General features: G+C 34.1%; 1 long non-coding RNA gene across 1 annotated transcript; it reads left to right on the top strand.

Moving 5' to 3' along the window:
• Positions 1-1,659: 1,659 nt before the first annotated feature.
• On the top strand, positions 1,660-5,953 carry LOC145133127 (uncharacterized). Its single transcript, XR_013718420.1, has 3 exons — positions 1,660-2,492; positions 3,882-3,940; positions 5,931-5,953. It is a non-coding gene; the product is annotated as an uncharacterized LOC145133127 (long non-coding RNA).
• The last annotated feature ends 2,302 nt before the right edge of the window (positions 5,954-8,255 follow it).

Below are 8,255 nucleotides of genomic sequence, written 5' to 3'. Positions count from 1 at the left end.
GGACCTGCAGGTCTACGGGTGACGAATGTCATACCATTTTGACGTCTTTGATCGTCGTGTTATACTAGTCAATCAAGTATGGTTATAACCTCATCACATTTTACCTTAATTAAACAACTGGTTTAAGGTAGTTAGTACATCAGTAGTTACTTTATACAAATACTATTGTACATCTTCATTTTCCCATTACATTCATATAGTGATCTTCTCACATAAACGGTAATGTAAACTATTTTCTGGTAATGATAGTCATATACTTGGGAAAACACTCACTTTTACAAAAGAATATACATACAAAACAGTCGGGTCTTGGTAGAAGACTACTCTCCAATTTAGTAGAAAATATAGGATTTTCTAGGAAGTATACAAACATTTACATCAAACACTTACAAACTTTACATCAAACACTTACAAACATTTTCATCAAACTTATACAAACATTTGACACTAAAATACTTATGAACTCACCAGCTTAAATGCTGATCTACTATTTCAAAATAACTTGTATTCTCAGGTCACCAGTAGACAGGTACCGATGACCAGATTTTGAGAAGACGGAGCATGTTCAAGACTCGTCTTTTATTTTGATTCATATTTTGGTGTCTTTCCAACTTTACACATAACACACTTGTATTAAATTATATTATTAATGCAATTGATGATGTTGTTGCTTGTTTTACTATTGTGCATTGTTATGATACTGTACATGACGTCCTCCGCCCCCGAATGTTTCTGCCATTCTGGTTTGGGGGGTGATAATGTGTGACAGACCGTTTTTCAAAAAGTGTGACCGTAGGTCATTTTTGTACTAGTGTAATCTTCAATAACTCAAAGCAAAGAAGAGATGGAGAGTCTCCCATGGAGCTCTTAGCCATTGGAAGAAAGAATGAGGCAAAAAACTTTAAGAGTGGAAGCCTCATATTTATAGTGCCTAAAAGTGAAGTTATTAACCATTGGTTCCTTCAACTTTAGACAAACTTGTCTCCTTGTCATAAGCATGTCTCCGATGTCTTTAAAGCATGATTAGACAAGTCATACATTTCTTCTTTTTATGCATATCTTGAAAATTGCATAAAGAAGAAGAAAGAAAGTCAATCTTTTATAAACTCTTTTATAAAATATAAACCTTGTCTTTTAGGAAAAAGACAAAAATGATTCAACTAGTCCAAAAGTTTGTACATGACTTATAAATCATACCATATGATATATATTAAGTTACTTGCTAATGGAATTTATTATTTCCATGAATTAAATAGTTTCCAATTTAATTAAAAGAGTTTTATTGAATATTTATTAAAATCAATTTCTAATAAATAATCAATTGTATGAAGTTGTTGTTAGTATGACCCATTAGTATCATATGTTATTTAACAATATCACTTTAAATGACTCTTGAGCATACTAGACCTTTAAAAAAGAAGGTAGCTTAACCATATATGCATATTGATATGCATCATATATATATGCATATATTTATAGAGGTATGTTCAAATGAGAATATTTTTGAGATTGAGAACATTTGAGAACATTTTTTAGCTTATGAGTTCAAAAAACACCGACCTTTGTTTTTCTAATTGCCTTCACAGTATTTGGGTAATACAAAATTAATTTATTTGGGTAATACAAAATTAATTATATCCATATTTTAAAAAAAAATCTGATATCAATATCTTACACACTCACACACACATACATTCAATTCTCTCTCTCTCTCTCTTTAGATCTGGACCACCAGACTGTCGGAATCACTACCAAAACCACATTTATACCCATCCACCCCACCTACCAACTAAATATCTTTTATTTCTCTCTACATCTAACCACCATCAGACAACCAACCACCATACTACAACTGGAACCACCATACCGCCGTCGCCGATCGTTGCCGGAAAACGATCGGAACACTTCCGGAAGGATCGGAACACTGCCAGAACGATCGGAACACCGCCGGAATGATCGGGAAGCAGCCAAAACGACCAGAACACCGCCAGAACGACCGGAAAGTTGTCGAAACACCGCCAAAACGACCGGAACACCGCATCTTCACTTATCGTCATATGCCTCTGCCTCCCTCTGTTTGAGAGGAGAATAGAAGAAATGAGGGAGCGAATCACGGACTCCGCCACCGGTGGCAGTTCGGTGCCTCCCATCTCACCACAGAGTATTACCAATGTTGGCGATGACATTCCGTCTACCACCTCCGGCGGATCTGGTTTCCTCGAATCTGAAGAAGAACGCTACCAGATCTGGTTGCACCGACCACCACTCGCTCGCTCGTCGGAAACCATTTCCTTCTCGTCCGTTTTTACCAAATCCAGTTTCAATGGCCACCAAATCTGGTTCCCGATATGGTTTCATAGACCACGACCTAGAGGTTTTTCGTTCTACTTTCACCGACCGTCGTCGAACTGCGTCTCAGACCAAAGAGGCCGTGATTTCTTCGTCTGTGCTCTCCATATTTCTACTGATTCTAGTGGAACTGTAATTGCAATGTAAGCTCCCTTCTCTTGGTAGCCCTTTCTTTGTTTTTATCCTTCCATGTCTATATAAATATTAATTGACATGAGTACTTGTGGATGAAAGTCTCGATGTTTGTTTTATAAGATCGATCAGCGTTTTTGACGACGCGTTGATTTAATTTATTCAAGTGAGATTGTTCGCAGTGAGGTAATAAATATGAGTATAATTTGGTTGTGTGTGCATCCGATAGTGTTCAAAGCATATTTCGGTGATGTTAGTAATTAATTTGGTGGTGTTTGCCATGGAGTAGAGTTGCTAAGGTACAAATAGCTGTATAATAGGTCATCATATTTTTTTAATATTTTCTGAAAGTCATCTTTTTTCGTTGCTTTGGATGGACAATTTTAAAATGTGGTTTTATTGCTTTCTGCCAAGCCATCTAGCTTTAAAAGACATATATATAATAATGATATTGTATTATTTTTCTTATGATTACAACTAATGAGTCTAACATATATTTATGTTTATGTGTTATTAAAATTGTTAAATATAAATTGTTATTGAGCCTAAATCTCTAAAATGAACAGAGAAAACATTCGATGAAAGAAAACAACATGATTGGTTTGTTATTTCATATAACACGATATCAAACAATTCTAAAACACCAAAATAAAATTTATTATATACATAAGGCCGGTGGGTGTGGGCAAGACATGTTATCATTCCCAAAATTTGCCAATTCATATGTCATGTCATCTTTAACATCATTTGATTTATGTAGGAAATGGTGTGCAAATGTTATAACAAGTTATAACATGTTAAGAGATACAAAGAGAGTTAGAGAGAGAGTGAGATAATAGTTTTTGGTTGGTTGATTCTCACGTTACTTCCCGTGGCCATGGTAACATTTCTTAACATAACACCAAATAACATGAGAGGGGGGCGGTGTTCCGGTGTTATGGCGCCGTTATGGGAGCTGCCAAATCAGCATAACGCCTTATGGCATTGCCCATACCGAGTAGACTAAACATCTCAAATAAAATGTCTTGCATAACAAAATAAAATATCTTGGAATAACTAGTAATTGAGACAAATATTAATCGATTAACCATTTAAATACATAATAAAACGTCTATTGAATTGAGAACGTCTGTTGAAACGAAAAAGAAAAAATAAATCTTGTGCACATAAATCATATGTAATTAAATACATATAAATCATATATGATTAAATACACATAATCACATATGATTATAAGTACCTAATGAATATTGTCAATATCAATCATATATGATTAAATACACATAATCACATATGATTATAATTACCTAATGAATATTGTCAATATCAATCATATATGATTAAATACACATAATCACATAATCAAATATGATTAAATACATGTTATAATTTTTGTGTAGGTTCTCGGAAAGGAAATGATCCATCTTCCTCATGCTAGCTAATTTTCAAGCTCAAGGAGGTGAGTTATACTAACTCTCCTATTATGTAGGAATTACTTGTTTTATGTTATTGTTCACGGATACCTTAATAACATGTGATTATGTGTATCTAATCACATATGATTTATGTGGTTAAGATTCATTTTCGCGTTCTCGATTCAATAATTATTTTTTTTCACTTTAATCATATGTGATTAAATACATTTAATCAGATGTGATTATATGTTTGTAATCACATATGATTTTATTTGGAAAAAACAAATCTTATCTATTAAAATCATATGTGATTAGATACATACAATTACATGTAATTATATACACGATAACAAATATTGAACAAAGAACACGAAAACAAATCTTTATCCAAATTAACATATGTGATTAAATAAATATAATCACATGTGATTATATGAATCTAATCACATATGATTTATGTGGACATAATTCATTTTTGCTTTGTCGATTCAATAGTTGTTTTCATGTATTTTATCACATGTGATTATATGTATAATCGTATGTGATTAAGTACATGAGCACAACTATTGAATCGAGAAGGAAAAAATAAATCTTTTCCACCTCAAATCATATGTGATTATATACATATAATCATATGTGATTAATTACACAAAAGCAATTATTCAGTCGAAACCGCAAAAATAAATAGTGTCTACATAAGTCATATTTGATTAAATACATATAATCACATGTGATTATATGTATCTAATCATATATGAGTTATGTGGATGAGATACATTGTCACATTCTCGATTCAATAATTGTTCTTTGTCCACTGTAATCATATGTGATTAAATACATATAATCATATGTGATTATACGTATCTAGTCACATATGATTTATACGGACAAAAAATAATGATGTCTATATAAATCATATGTGATTAGATACATATAATCACATATGATTATATACACAAGAACAACTATTGAATCGAGAACACAAAGATAAATATTGACCACATATATCATATGTGATTAAATGCATATAATCACATGTGATTATATGTAGCTAATCACATAGAATTTATGTGGAAAATATTTATTTTTGCGTTCTCGATTCAGTTGTTGTTCTTGTGTGCTTAATTACATGATATTATATGTATGTAATTAGATATGATTTATACGGACAATATTCATTTTCACATTCTTGTGTACATTTAGTCACACATGATTTCTGTACACAAGATTCATTTTCGCGTTTTTGATTAAATAGTTTTTATTTTTCCACATTAATCATATGTGATTAATATATAAAATCACATATGATTAAATACATAAGAAAAAAATATTGAATCGTGAATATTATCAATATAAATCATATGCGATTTGATACATATAATCACATGTGATTAAGTACATGAGTACAACTATTGAATCGAGAAAGAAATAATGAATATTGTCCACATAAATCATATGTGATTAAATACACATAATCACATGTGATTAAATGTATTAGAACAATTATTGAATCGACGCAAGAATAAATATTTTCCTTAAAACAATTATTGAATCGACGCAAGAATAAATATTTTCCATACGAATCATATGTGATTAAATAAATATAATCATATGTGATTAAATACACAAGAACAACTATTGAATCAGCACATGAAAACAAATATTGTCCATGTAAATCATATGTGATTAAATACATATAATCACATGTGATTTAATACACGATGCCAATTATAAAATTGAAAACACGAAAATAAATACGGCCCACGTAAATAATATTTTATTAAATACATATAATCACGGGTAATTATATGTATCTAATCACATATGATTTACATAGATATATTCATTTTTTCATTCTGGATTCACTAGTTTTTCACGTGTATTTAATCACATGTAATTATATGTATTTAATAACATATAAATCATATATGATTTGATACATATAATCACATGTGACTCGATACATATAATCACATGTGATTATATACACGAGAAAAACTAATGAATCAAAAACACAATAACAAATCTTTGTAGGTGGAGGTGGGGGTGGTGGCGGCGGGGTGGTGGTGATGGGTGGTGGTGGTGTGTGGTGGTGGGTGGGTGGGTGGGTGGGTGCAAGTGGTGGTGATAGTGATGGTGAGGTGGGGGTGGTGGCGGCGGGGTGGTGGTGATGGGTGGTGGTGGTGGGTGGTGGTTGGTGGTGGCGGGTGGTGGGTGGTGATGATGGTGGGTGGTGGTGGTGGTGGTGGGTAGTGACGGGTTGTGGGTGGTGGTGGGTAGTGATGAGTGGTGGTGGCGGTTGGTGGTTGGTGGTGGTGGGTGGTGGTTGTGGTGGGTGGTGGTGGGTGGTGGGTAGTTATGGGTGGTAGGTAGTGGTTGTTGGTGGTGGTGGGCGATGGTGATGGGTGGTGAAGGCGGGTGGTGGCGACGGGTGGTGGTGGTTGAGTGGTGATGGTGGTGGGTGGTGGTGGTGGTTGTTGTTGGTGGTGGTGGTGATGGGTGGTGGGTAGTGATGGGTGATGGGTGGTGGTTGGTGGTGGTGCTTAGTGATGGGTGGTGGTGGCGAGTGGTGGTGGTGGGTAATAATTGGTGGTGGTGGGTGGTGGTAATGGGTGGTAGGTAGTGGTTGTGGGTGGTGGTAGCAGGCGGTTGTGATGGGTGGTGGAGGTAGGTGGTGGTGGTTGGGTGGTGATGGTGGTGGCGGGCGGTGGTTGGTGGTGGTGGTGGTGGTGATGGTGGTGGGTAGTAATGGGTGGTGGTGGTGCTTGGTGGTGGCGGGTGGTGGGTGGTGGTTGATGGTGGTGGTTAGTGATGGGTGGTGGTGGGTAGTAATTGGTGGTGGTAGGTGGTGGTAATGGGTGGTAGATAGTGGTTGTGGGTGGTGGTGGTGGCAGGCGGTGGTGATGGGTGGTGGAGGTGGGTGGTGGTAGCAGGTGGTGGTGATAGTGGTGGGTGGTGATGGTGGTGGTTGTGGTGGCGGTGGTGGTGGCGGGTGGTGTTGGTTGGGTGGTGAGTGGTGTTAGTTAGTGGGTTTTTTAATTGTTTGTAACTAATTTTTGATTTATATGAATATTATTTTATAATTTTAATTAAAAAAATTGTGTGGTCCAAATTTGTTCTCAAATGTTCTCGCGGGAAAAATGTTCTCGATTGAACGCTCCCCTACATTTATATGCATATGTATATACTTATGAATAAGAATATAGTTATTCATATGCATATTTCATATACTTATTCTTATGAATATGCATATACATAAGCATTTTCAAAATCATATGTATTTAATTGTCTTGAGCATATACTTATTCTTATACATATGTATATGCATATACATATACATATATTTATTCATATGTATATGTATATACATATGCATATGCTTACTCTTATGCATATATAGGCATTAAAACTGTCTTTTTCAAATGTGCATGTGCATATGCATATGTTTTTTTTAAATATTCATATATACAAAAAAATAAATATGCATTAAAAATGCATTTTTGTAAAAAAAAATCATTTTTTAAGTATTAATTTCGAAATTTATGTAATAATCATATGCATATACTTATTCATATGTATACGCATATACTTATTTTTATCCATATGAATATACTTATTCTTATGCATATGCATATACTTATTCTTATGTATATGCATATGCTTATGCATAAGAATATGCATAAGCATATGCATATGCATATACTTATTCACATGCACATACTTATTCTTATGCATAACATATCCATGTACTTATTATTATGCATATGCATATACTTATTCTTATGGATATGTTATTCACATACATATACTTATTATTATGCGTATGCATATACATATACTTATTATTATGTGTGTGTGTGTGTGTATATATATATATATATATATATATATATATATATATATATATACAAAACTGCACAAATGGTCCCTGTGGTTAGCTAAAAATTGTCACTTTGGTCCAAAAAAGTTTGGACTAGCACCAGAGGTCCAAACTTTTCATTTTCTTGCGAGTTTGGTCCAATTTGCTTTAAACATTTTTATAATGACAGTTTTGCCCCTGAATTTATCCTTTGTATTTTCTTTTTTGAATATTTTTATTATAGAAATTAATAAAATACTCTCTCTCTCTCTCTCTCTCTCTCTCTCTCTCTCTCTCTCGCGCGCGCGCTTGTGAAAGTCAATGAACAAATAGAGAAATTGTAAAACTTCTTTCCCTTCTAATCAAAGTAATATACACGAAAATATGTAAACCTTATTCTGCATAATCCTCATCTTCCTTTGACTAATTCACCATTAACCCACCTCGTCACCACCACCAACGGAAACAACCATCGTCACCATCTCTCTTATCTTTTAACC

Source organism: Lactuca virosa, chromosome 8, assembly GCF_052849685.1.
Source record: "Lactuca virosa cultivar CGN04683 chromosome 8, Lactuca_virosa_CGN04683_v6, whole genome shotgun sequence".
Classification (NCBI taxonomy): domain Eukaryota; kingdom Viridiplantae; phylum Streptophyta; class Magnoliopsida; order Asterales; family Asteraceae; genus Lactuca; species Lactuca virosa.
This window is presented reverse-complemented; position numbering and strand designations above follow the sequence as displayed.